This window comes from Schistocerca americana, chromosome X (assembly GCF_021461395.2).
Source record: "Schistocerca americana isolate TAMUIC-IGC-003095 chromosome X, iqSchAmer2.1, whole genome shotgun sequence".
In the NCBI taxonomy this organism is placed as follows: domain Eukaryota; kingdom Metazoa; phylum Arthropoda; class Insecta; order Orthoptera; family Acrididae; genus Schistocerca; species Schistocerca americana.
In genome coordinates, this window is record NC_060130.1 from 88,233,100 (window position 1) to 88,246,730 (window position 13,631).

At 37.7% G+C, this 13,631-nt stretch overlaps 1 protein-coding gene across 2 annotated transcripts in view; it reads right to left on the reverse strand.

The window, feature by feature from the left end:
- Positions 1 to 4,587, reverse strand: part of LOC124555144 (metal-response element-binding transcription factor 2) — a 106,931-nt gene extending 102,344 nt beyond the window's left edge. For both annotated transcript variants that reach the window (XM_047128957.1, XM_047128958.1), the window contains exon 1: positions 4,300 to 4,587. The gene's annotated coding sequence lies outside the window, so the exon portion shown is untranslated. The remainder of the gene's footprint in view (positions 1 to 4,299) is intronic.
- Between the last annotated feature and the right edge of the window lie 9,044 nt (positions 4,588 to 13,631).

Consider the following 13,631-nt stretch of genomic DNA (forward strand, 5'->3'; position numbering starts at 1 on the left):
TAATTTCATGACTTACATTTATATTAACCTGTACAGGTATTTTATCAAATATCGTTTATAAATGTTATATAATAACTTTAATTACTAGGATCATTTGAATGAGATCCTACATTTTATAGGATTTGTCAAAGATTTGTGACACTGCAATTTGGGCTTCGTTCAAAAATTGCACTGTGTGAATTACCAGTATCCACAACCAATGCAGCTGAGGCAACACATGATGGAACACAGACCAACTGTAAAAAATCTTTACTTGCTCTGGTGGCTGTTCAAATCATTAAATCAGCTGAAGGTATGATTTCAAATAGTTCCTTCAAAAAACATACATTTGAAATCAATACTCAGCAAATAAATATTACATTTTAAAATAAAAGATTTTAGTCAGATGTATACTATCTAAACCTGGGCACAGCACACAAGATATGTACTTACAAACCAAACTAAATTTTTGATAAAAAAAAGGTGCATCTGAGCACCATCTGACATTAGTTGGTGGAACAAAAGTATGGGATCCACAAATTTCCTAGTTCATCACAATTCATAAATTTCAAAATCATTCAGCAACAGTTTCAAGCAGCATCTGTGATAATTGCTGCTGTGTTCTACACAGTAATATAACAGCAGCAACAGGAGCAGAAGTAGCAGTAGTGAGCTATACTCGTATGTTGTCATTAAGAAAAACAGTGAGCCACTTCACATTATCTGCTATAAAAATGAGTTGGTTAACACAGTTTACTAGCACTTTGATAAATAACGTACACATTTATTCCAAAAGTAAAGTTAGTAAATGTTATGTAGAGTGCCCCTTGCATTTTTCATAATTTATGTACAAGGTATGCATCAAAATACTCGGAGGCTTGTCCATGAGCTAATATATGGTTTCTGAATTTACTTTGCAGTTTTAGTTTTTATTATGAAAAATGCATTAAATATGGGGAAATATAAACATTAGGATATGGTACAGTTACCACAACCTCTATTTGGCATTCACATTAGTTGCTTCGCCAACTGTCAACCAAATTATTACCTTTTACCCTAACCTAGACCTTGGCCTATGCTACAAATCAGTCTGACACCACAAACAAGATTGGGTGTAGAGGGGAACCGTTGTAAAATACCACACACTAGCAAGCACAGAGTACTAATAATTAACAGTAAGCATATTACATCTAAGTTTTGAGATCCAAAACGCAAAAGTGTTACTCTTATGATCTTTCATATAACTTCACTAAAATTCTTGTGTAGTGACACACTAAAGACTTTCAAAAATCATTTCAATGCTATAATTTGCCATATTCTCAGATAAAAAAATACAATTCAACCCACTCCCAGTAACCATAAGATAACATGATGTTTAATTTCATACAAAACCATTTGACAGCCACTCTGTGACATGAGAACTAAATCACGTTTACTATGTGGACACTACTGTACAAAACAAAATGTGTTTCACTTGACTATAGTTGAACGACAATAAAAAACCATTTTCACCTGTATTTCAAGCAACACTATAAACTACTACTATACTGTAGGTCGGTTCTTTCGCATGCACTATGTGGATGATGCCAGACCAAGCCTATGAAGTGTGTCCGCAACAATTCAAAGTGGAATTATCAGCTGCCTTCCATGGAAGTCTCAGAATGTTGTATCTTCCAAGAACTGAAGGCGTAACAAGAATTGCCTATGGGTAGCACATTTGCATTTCGCAACATGCTTTTTACACTGGACATGATAAAAAAAATTGTTGTCACTTGCACACTACTCACCAAAGTTTACGTTCAACTTTACCCCTGCATCTCTCACAAAATACTCATTTTCCAATGAAGTCAGCTAGCAATAAAAGCATAAAGGTCTATATAAAAAACAATTGTTTGCATAATTTGTGAAACTAAAATCCAGTAATTTTGACTGTGAGACATAGCTACTGCAAGAGCTTAAAATCAAATTATGAATTACTAGTCAAGCAAATTGATGTTCAAATGCTTGTGCATGCAAGGAGGCCCTACACATGTTCACGAGTCTTCGCGCAAGAAATCTCTCAAATTTTCAATTAAAACTTCAGAAAATCACGGGCAGAAAACTTTCAATAGTGTCCAACAACAGAATGCTCTTTAAAAATAAGGTACAGTTGTAGCAGCAGTAGTCTGATGCTGACTGTGTGTGTGTGTGTGTGTGTGTGTGTGTGTGTGTGTGTCTGGGGGGGGGGGGGGGAGTCGAGAATTTTTATATATCATCTCTATGCGGTTACAGCTGATGTGCACTCAATTTACTCAATACTATCAGATATTTTATGCTACTCATTTATGAACTGCACTACTCTCCAGACAGTTACACTATTAAAGAAGATATAGGGAAAGCTACGCAAGTGCATTACAATCACAACCCCTATGATATGACATTACAATGTCTGCTCCTCAGTTCTGTCACATTTTACATTTTAAAAAGAATGTTTAAACAACACAACTCTAAATGCACCAAATTTAAAAAAAATGTTTAACATACATGGGCCACCTACAGCAGTACAGAAAGTGTCAAACCATCCGTTTATAATGTAACACCAACATTTTCATTCCTAACCATATTTTTAATCTTAACTGTTTCTGAATGCTTTGAACAACTCTATCCTAATAAGTAAAACCTATGACGCTATTACAAAGAACCAGAAGGTTCACACTAGTCACAAACACCACATATCTCTGTCTAGGTTTTAGAAAGTTAAACAGTTGCCTTTTTTTCACATAAATGACAGTATAAATAAACACAACACTGAAAGAAAACAGGAGGGGGGGGGGGGGCGGCACTGAGTAGATACAAGCAAACACCACCATACTGCAGAAAGAATGGCATCATTTGAATACAATGTTAACAAAACATTGTGCATGTCCACAGTATGCCTATATTGCACTATTCAGCTAAAACAACTCTTGGGCCATCTTACTTGGCAACACTCAAACAACTTTAATATTTCATATTGTAGTTTATGTCATTCCTCCAGTTACTAATATCTATCAAAATGTTTCGAAAATTCACCAAATCTCACCTGCTACGGCGCGTTTATGCTGCTGATTTTTTATTTTTTCACAATGACATTGAAAATAATATACTTAACCTGCTTAGCTATAGATGCATTGTTCTCAAGGCATAACAGTGGATCATTAACTGCGCACAGCTTTTTCTCCCTCCTTCAAATAAAGGTATGACACTGCTCCCACAACAATATAAAACAGACGTCATTAGTGTACAGTTATGCCCAAGGGCATTACAGTACCAGACATACAACACAACCGGTACTAGAATTTATTTTACAACATAGCGTATTTAATAACGCAGAAGACACCGCCTTCTCCCCACCTCCCAAAGCTGACTGCAATTGGGCTTTAAACCACTTCAAATATCACAGAAATTGTGTGCTTCCAATCAATCATTCAACTGAATTTTATATGGCATTCAATCGAGACTGTACAATTCAGCACAGTTCTTGACCAAGTACCGAAAAAAATATAAAGTCCGGTAATATACATACAAATGCGTAACAGCTCAAGACTATGTTATATACTACGCCTTAAGACAAATCATCTTGCATATCCACACTAGGAAATCACTAAACGCGTAACTACTGAATGAAATTAATACTAGCCTGGTAAAAAGTGGCTTTACAAACGCGTTAAAGCAAGTTTCGTGCTTGTACTTTTTTCCATCCAAGCACGAAACGTTACAATTTGGAGAGACCAACATTTCCGCGCTATCAATGTAGCTTTCTGAACTGCAACAGTCTCAAGTGACTGTCAACAGATGACACACGGCATATACAAGTCGAGGCGTTCTCGTGTTACCTCTTCACAGCCAGCGTGAACTCTGAATAAAAATTTAAAAATACAGCATAAAGAAGATTTGCAACACCGTCCACAATACTTTTAGCAATACAATACTGCTAACAAATGACCCTAACGCAATAAATTGCAGTACATAGTCCGTTGTCGGCTCAAATGATCAACCGAATAGCAGCCAATCGCAACAGCAATCAATGTCTACCATTGATTTATTCATTAAATACTAGAAAGAATCCACTTTTGAATTTCCATGAATTCGAAATAAAATATAACATCAGTACATCTCCAACAAGTTACTTATTCACCTAACGTCACTACTCGCTTTCGTAGAACGAACAAAACCATCTCCACACCCAGCCGAGCCACACACACATATACACTGGGAACAGTCGTTCCTTCGGAACACGATAATCTCCTAGCTTCAGGTAAGAGGCTGTCTCTATTGCAACGAGGTAGAAACGTGGTTTACCTTCATGTTACGACAGTCAACAACACTAAGTGGTTTCCTCTTCATTATTGAGTGTCAGCCATGTTAAGTATTAAAAAAACTGAATGTTAGCTTGCGATGCGCGGCAAAATTCACTCCCAAATACAACGTCCGTGCGCACGGATCACTCGAAATAAGAGACTAAAAATATCGTCCATGTGTGGCTGAGAATTCCCAAAAGCTGCCGCGACAAATTTTTTGTCCAGAAATCCAAAATCAAGAAATTTGCATAGCCAGAACACAATGTTAAAATTCAAAACTGTCCGTGCACCATCTTGGAAGTTACGTTTCAAACACGACTATCGAACGTTGCTCGAGTATAGGTGGTTATCGACCTCCATATACAAAATCGAGTGTGCTATTTAACCTACGCAACTGATTTCGGATGGTAAATTTAAAAATTTACTCGAACAAATAAAGATGGATAAAAAAAACAGTTGAAAAAAATTTTCAACTAAATCGGAACTAAACGCAGAGAAAATAAATAATTTTAACAATCCTTTATTGTAAATAAACAATTAATTTGAAAGTAATAATATATTTCTTTCACTCTCAGGACTAAAGAGAAAAACTTTTTTTTTCATATGATTCTTAATTACTTTATTAAGTGCTTGTACCAAGAAAGAAACAGGTCCTTCAAACTGCGAAAGAGTGAACTACTGGTTCAGTCAAATGGTGCTCAAAAAGGCCAAATAACGGGAAGTTTTGCAGGGGTTTTATGATAAGCTTTCAAAATATTTCCGAGAGTGCGTAATCCGAATTTTCAAAATCCCTCATGCTCGGAAAGGGGTCAAAAACAGAAATAACGAAGAAAGAAATTGGACTCTATTGGGTTTTTCGTCTATAACTCGGAAAAGGCTTAATTTACGGCCAAATTGACTGCTTATGAAAATAAAGAGGAATTCCCCATGAAATTGGTCGGAGTGACCTTTTTCGTCAGACCAACCGTATGGCGTGTGGCGTGTGGAAGTTAGCGCGATTTCAAAGCTAAGGAGATGGACCATCTCGGGACCTAAACCCTGCACCCTTCCGTACTCCGTTGCACATTCATTGCCGAATTCCATCATCCAGTAATGTCATGATGTTAATGAAGTTGTAGGCAGCTGATACTTGCCATGCTGGAAGGGTAAGATATTTGTGAAGTGTCAATGACCTCCCATTCCTGATAGGGGGAAGGCTGGTCCTTTGTGTTGGTCGGTAAATTTGACTTAAATGCGTAAAATGGCCGTACATAATGAGTTCAAGTGAGAAGAGTGTTATAGGTGCCTATGTACTGGGCGATGGGAGAAAAGTGCTATCACTTAGGTCCAAAATGGCCTTGAAGAATGTTCTTGAATCAAGTAAAAGGAAGGAGTGGACAGTTGCTCTTTTGGGGGCAAAATTGTGGTCAAGGTTAGTGAACCACACCGTAAACAGTACACTAACCAAAAATTAATCTTTGCAGAGGCTAAGTGAGTTTTGGCTGGTTGCAGCCAAAAGGAAACCCGACCTGCTCAACCAGATTTTGATTTCAAAACTAACTTTTTTTGTGTGGGTCGGCTATTATGTCAGAATTTCTGGCTCAGGAGAACAAGCGCCCAGATAATCGATGGACCTAGTGTATTGTGTGTGTAACCTGGGGCTGCAAGAGACTGTTCTGAACCTTGCTGAGAGACAAAACTATTAATCACAATGCTCAATTGTATGTCGGATTGGACCAGATCCTGCCTTGGTTACAGTTCAGTAACATGATGACACCATGCAGCAAATTTTCAACTGCCTCAGTGAAAATGAAGAGGACTTTCAATTTTCCCATCAACAGTTGACAGACGAGATCCATGGTGACTACCATCTTGATGTCAAGACCATGAAGCTCAACTGTTGAAGAAGTGATATAGTGATTGCCTCATTGGTGAAGAAATTCACTGTTGTTTGTTTCAAAAACACTGTGTACAAAATTCTTACATTTAGTTGGCATCAGTCAAAAACGTTATATTCAGAGGAAGGGCGTCCGGGAACAGACATGTTGAAGATACGTGAATGCAGGTTTAAAACATCACAGAATATCATCCTCCAGGCTAGTGTCTTATGGAGAATGGGGCATCATCCCTAATACAGTCCAAAATGTTGGTAATCGACTAGTGAGGTAGAAGAAGTGAGGCAATTTGAATGAATGGAAGACCAAAAGTAGACCCACAGCATGCAGCATGATGGCAGCTGTCAGACCCATCTCTTTATTGCCACCACTGCAAGTTGGCCTGACTGCATTCCTCTACAAAAAGTATGGCTCTTATAAACTGGGTTATGTACTGTCTGTTTTACACTGCCTCCTACACAGAAGCAGTACAGTTTGAAGAGTTTGCAGTGACAGCAAAGAGATTGGTATTTGATTTATGTGCATCATTTCAATTGGTCTTCAACAGTGCTAATTACAACACACAAAGTCTTGATGGAAACAGTAGCTTCCAGTGTACCACACCTCATGAAGATACACCATATTTCACATGGCTGTTATTAAAATTTCCTGTTGTGAAATCTCAGAACCTCACCATTGTACCAAACACTGTAGACTGCTTTGAGCTCCAATTATTTACCTATTCATGTTTCTGAAACAAACTGCTTTCAACTGTATATGAACTTTTACTGGAATATGACTGGTTTCGTGATTTCAAATAACATCTTCATGCGTACATTTGTCAGTAAAACATTTAACCCCTCATCATGTACCAGTAAAAGTTCATATACAACTGAAAGCGGTTTATTTCAGAAACATGGAGTACTTCAGCTACAGTTGCCCTCAACAGATAACTATTTGTATTTACCTATTATCTGATATGAACTAAAATCAATCATCTATTACCTAACTTAGCTGTAACATACCTAACATATTTTCATTGTGCAGGGGAAGGGGACGAAACTTCTTCGATATTTCTTTAAAATTATTTTATTAATAATATAATATTACAGTAATTGTTATTATTGTTATGACAAGCAAGACAAAGCATAATTATTACATCATTTACATATTTTATTTGAAAACTTTTTAATTGTAGGAGTGATGAAAGATTTCATTTGCCATTTGAATGAGCATCATAGCATACTGAGGGATGAGGTGTTAGGTTTTGGTCATGATGTCCAAAATTATGCTAACTTCAACATGCTCTACGCACCATATGGTTGGTCTGACGAAAAAGGTTATGGAATCCTATTTTGTGGGAGATGTCCACTTTATTTTCATAAATAGTCAGCTTTGTCAAAAACTGCATCGTTTCTGAGGTATAAGCAAAAAACCCAAAGAAGTCAAATTTTTTATAGTTTTTACCATTTTTGACCGACTTCTGTGTCGAAATTTTCATAGTAATTTGAAAATTCGGATTCATCACTCTCAAAAATATAGGGAAAGCTTATGAAAATACTTCTAGAAAACTTTCCTCTAAGAAACACCCTTTGAGTGGACTATAAACCTGTTTGGAATTAGTTGTTAGGGGACCACTCTCACTGAAATAAAAGACATTTCTCGGTGATGGATATAGCTGCTTTCCTCTGGCGGGGGAGGGTGGGGGGCGAGGAGGAGAGGGAAGAATATTCAGCTTGATTGGGGGCGATGTTGTAGGCTTCAGATTTTAGTGATACCGTACTTAAAAAATGGCAATGGTACTAACATTCGAAACATTCCCTCGATATCTGATGCTTAATTCCATTATGCATAAATAATAAGTAGGTATAGCCTAAGTTAATTAATTAGCTAGAATAAAATTATGTGAATCAATAAAATAATATTATTGTGTGCAATAACTTAGATTTACAGCAAACTAATCATTGAGGCATTTTTACAACTGTCTGCTTATCCATCTATGAAACTCTCAGTGGGTCCTTCGCCCCTACTGTTAAAACTTTTACAGAAGCTTGACAGCTATCCTAACCCATCCCATTTCCTACTTTTGTCACCAACTTATTCACTCTGCTGAATGAACTTTCTACACTGAAAGTGGAAATGGGAATGGACAGCACACATTCAGCGAGTGTCCCTAGTGCTTCATGGGTGATATCTGTCCTTAAAATAAAAGAAGCATCGTCAGAAGACTACTCTTCTGATTTATTACAAGCAATGTACTTAAAAGAACACAAGTCTGCAAAAACAGAGTCAACATTTTTAAGTTATAACATCATACACAGTTCTTCACAATTTTTATCATTAAATTCTTGAAATGTTTTAATTTTCAATGTATGCACTTCGTTCTATCACTTTCACATTCTTCTCACTGAACTGTTGCTTATCAATTATACTTTTCACAAATTTTCCTACATTTCCCATAGTCTGTTTCCTGTCCTCTGTGAGTAACACACTTTTAGCTTCTGTTGCATCTACTCACAGTTTTTTAATTTTATTCATTGTTTCATTTTCCCATTGTTTTCATCACAACTGCAAAGGTAATCGATGTGTCTTAAATGTTCTAGAGTTCCAGAAACAAGTACAGAGGGTTGTGAAATTTTGAATGATTGTTTTTGCAAAAACTGTACTTAAGTTTGAGGCAGCGTTTAATGTATTGTCCAAAATCAGTAAATCTACAATGACATTGTAACTCATAATTTCTAACAAGATCTTTCTTGCTAAACTTGCTAAATCCGCATGTACCTGTGCATATGTTCACATGTCGTCATAATGGTCTTGTAATTTAGGAGTATAGCAAGAACTGTGCCCAGTGGAATGCAACAGCATCACGTATTTTTGAAAGAGGTTGTCCTAAAGCTCACTGAATTTCACACAATACATTTTTTCGTGAAAGAGAAGCATGAAAAGGTGTATAAATGTCCTTAACAATATATAATGTGTATTTTATTGTATGGCATTTATTTCTACAGTTGGTGGCAGCAGATGACAAAAAAATGTCCTCTACACTGAATGCATGGCAACTCGTGGCCCCTTTTCTCTGTTAACTAAGCACAGACCTCAGTTGCAGAACCACTAAAATAAGCAGCGCCATTGAAAGACTATGTTACTAATTTGCCACAAGAAAGATTTTGTTTCTTTAGTTCACTATCAATTGCTGTAAATATAGATTAAACTGTTTACTCTTCAATTCAACCATACAAGAAAGCCTTTCCTTCACTTCAAAGGATGGAGACAGTACACCACAACTAACTAGTAAAGACAACTGACTTTGGTTAGACACACTTTTACATTCGTCTGCCATTAAGGAAAAGTATTTACCATGAAGAATTGTTCCATCTTTATCCTCTACAACCTCACCAACGCAATTTAATAATTTTGAAGCAGTATATTTCCTAAAATATGTAGACCATTCACTCTGAAATGTAATACACTTTTCAAGATTAACGTAGCTTTTTAGTACTATCTTACGAATTAGAGGTTCATATTTTGTTGTGTGGATGATTTCTTTCTTACACAGATAATACACACTTCGAATTAAAGGAGACACTGCTCCGCAATTTAAGTACATTTTGAAGTACATTGGTATTTGCATATTTTCCTGACTTGGAGTGCTTTTCTATTTTTCCTGTGCTTCCAGCAGCTTTTCTACATTTAGTGAACTATACAGAAATGAGCACCCCCCCCCCCCCTCCTGTTTTTTGTAGAGCTTCAGTATCGTTTTTGAAATGAATTTCACACAGTTTGCAAAAAAACCCACTCTGATTGCAGTCTAGGTACAACTTATACTGCCATTTTCGCTGGTACTTAATCTCACGTTCAACACTTTGTTTAGGATGACAACTTAAGGAGAGATCAGAAATAGGGCATTTTATATTCGAAGACAGGAAGAGTAACTGAAGATTCATAAAGCAATTCACCATCTCATCCACTCGCATTTTTTTTTTCAATAGACTCACACTCATCTATGTTTTCTGCAATAGATTTTCCTTTAGTAGAAAAGAAAGCAAATGAAGTTTGTTTTTTAATGTGGTATTTTGGCATTAACAACTCTTTTTATACGATGAATTTACGAAGACACATGCACATTGCATAATTGTATCACTCTCCCATAGTAAGCTGTGGGCTGAGTAATCGTTAAAATAGCTGTATACAAGAAGTTAGAATTTATTGTAACAATTGAAGTTCATTATTGTCACAGTGTGTAGCAGGCAGTAGACTTTGTGTTTAGATAGATCCTTCTCGTATGTATTTTATTACTAGTTGTCCATAGTTGATTCCACACTTCATAAACAGCTTCTGATGCTGCAGTTAAAATTTGCCAAAACAAAACATGCTCATTCGTTATTACATTACACCATCCCATTATAGGTCATGGATGCACTATATGCAAGGAAGCAGTTACTAGGGTAGCAGAGTACATGTGATGTGCACATGGGGGTATTTTAGGTCAGTGAACTCCTCCCCCCTCCCTCCTTTGGGTTCAGTGACGAATTGCCTACCAAATTCAAAGTTACGTCAGCCACAATGTTCTCAGAGAATGATCGCCCACGTAGTTTGGATACAGCAAAAGTTCATATGATTTTAGTAAACTGCAGGAACATCCAAAGGAAGTTCAAAGAATTAGTATCGCTTATTGAAGGTTATGACGCCCAGATAGTATTATGAACAGAAAGGTAACTGAAACCAGAAGTGAACAGCCACAAAATCTTAAGTTCAGATTGGAATATTTGTCTCAAGGGTGAGTTAGTCGCCAATGATGACGACGTATTTATTGTAGTAAAGAACTTGATAATATCTAGTGAGGTTATCATAGATCCCAAATGTGAATTAATGTAGGTGAAGTTAAGCATCAAATGTCTGTCAAAAATGGTAGTTGGATGCTTTTATAGACCACTTGGGTCAGGAGCTGTAGTGGTAGGATGCTTGAGAGAGAACTTACAGAATATCAATTTTAATTTTGCTGGTTGTGGTGTTATAATGGGGGTATTGCTGGTATCGATTGGGAGAGTTGTGCTATCGAAACTGGTGCCATAGAAAGGGATTCATGTGACACTCTTCTGAATGTCTTGTCTGAAAATTACTTTGAGCAGATTTAGAGTACCAACTCGTGAAGATAGCATCCTATCAACAAACAGACCTAAACTTATCGAATCAGTTAGTATAGAGAAAGATATCAGTGATCACAAGGCTGTGATAGCAACTATGACTGCAGGTTTTGGAAGGAATGCTAAGAAAGGTAGGAAGATATTTTTCCTTGGCAAGAGTGACAGGATACAAACTGAGTAGTCAGAATCAAATATTCAGTGATGACGGCAAAAATATGGAGCACAACTGGAAAAAATTCAAAAGCATCATTGAATGTGCCTTCGAAAAATATGTACCGAGCAAGATCTTGGGATATTGGAAAGATCCACCGTGGTTTAATAGTCGTGATAGAAAACTGTTCTGCAAACAAAGAGAGATTCATCTCAGAGTCAAGAGAAGTCAAAATATAGGTGAAAAACAAATGCTGAACGAAGCGAAAATGAGTGTAAAGTGAGCAATGGGAGAAGCATTCAGTAACTTTTAAAGTGAAATATTTTCAACCGATGTGAGAAAATACTCTAAGAGGTATTATGTAAAATCAGTAAGCGGTTCGGAATTCACTCAGAGACCGCTCCAGCACCAAACGGAAGATAACAGAGAGAAGGCTGAAATACTGCATTCGGCCTTCCAAAACTGTTTCACTGTGGAACACTGAGTCCCTTCTTTCAGTCATCATATGTACGTCGAAATGGCAGATATTGAGATAATCGATCACCGAATAGATAAGAAATTACAATAGCTTAGTAGTGGGAAGGCATCAGGACGAGATGAGATATGTATAAGATTCTATAAGGATTACTGGAAAGAACTTACTCCCCCTCTAGCAGCAGTTTCTCTAGATCGTTGGAGCAACGAAGGATACCTAGCGACTGGAAAAAGTGCAGGTAACACAGTTAATAGACTTACAGCATTGACGTCAGTGTGTTGTAGAACTGTGGAACATGTTTTATGCTCAAGAATTATGATATTTTTGGAGAATGAAAATCTCTATAAAAATCAACATGGATTCCGCAAACAGAAATCTTGGAACTTCAGATCGCTCTGTTCCCCTAAGAAATCCACAGCGTTGTGTTCAACGCGTTCAGGTTGAGCCGTTTTCCTTGACTTCAGGAAGGCACTTGACACAGTCCTGCACTGCCGTTTAGTGAAAAAAATACGTGCTTATCGAGAATCGGACTACCTTGCAGATAGAACTCAACACGTCGCTCGTAACGAAACAAAATCAATAGATGTAAAGGTAATTTCAGAGTACCCTAAGGAAGTGTGATATAACCATTACTGGTTACATTATATTACTGATCTAGTAGAAAGCGTCGGATACTCTATCAGATTGTTCGCAGATGATGCGTTTGTCTATAACAAAGTAGCAACCTCACAAGACAGTATCGATTTACAGAACGACTGCGGAGGATTGATGAATGTTGCAGGCTCTGGCAGCTGGCAGCTTTCTTTCCCTCCCCCCCTCCCCCCCCCCCCCCCCCGAAATTTTGTTAGGTTGGTAGCGAAAGCGCAAGTGACCTTTCTTTGCTGCCAGAATTCAAACTCGGCGACGATTCCTAAGAAGAGGTGGCAGTCTGGTCCTTGAAAAGTAGTTGAAACTAGGTAGTTGAAAGTATAGTGAACACCTTTTCATACCTATAAGAAATTGCAAATTGAATTATTTAATATGATTAAAACTGAAATGCAATTAAGTTCTTAGGTAATTAATAGGTTAGATGCGCGATGTGGGTGTTAGCCTATTTAAAGAAGTTTATGTCTGGCGTGTGTATGGAGGTGGCGGCTGGGGGTGTGTGATGCAAGCGGTCGGACGCCTGCAGGCCTTTGGCGAGGTTCGTGTTCGGTTATAACGCACTCGCGCACGAGAGATAGCAGACGATCTTGTCATCACATAACGTCACAGTAGCATCCTCTGGTGGTCGCGATGTGAAGTAGACTCTCGATCTCGTGGTGGTGGATATACTGGATGCAGCCATCTTGAATAACGGTACTTGCGTCATGATTGACGTCAGGAGAGCACCGTCTGGTGGCACTGATATGAACTAAGCTAGTTGGATGCCAGACTCAGTGGCGGACACATCTGCTTGAAATTGGTTAAATAATAAAGACAAGTGCATTTTCCCCGCCATTTTCCTAGGTGTGACGGATTATCATGTTGGAATTTGAACATCTCACCATTTCCTGGGGGGAGAGGGGTTATGTTAGTGGTGGTAGCCCAATTGACCTTCTTCCCGTCAAACTTCAAACTTCCCGACAAAATCCGCCATCTTGGATGATGTCATGGTGATGCTCTCTGGTGGCGACGATATCAACTAAGTCAGTTGGGCTCTAGAGCTTGTGGCGATCACGCATACTTGAA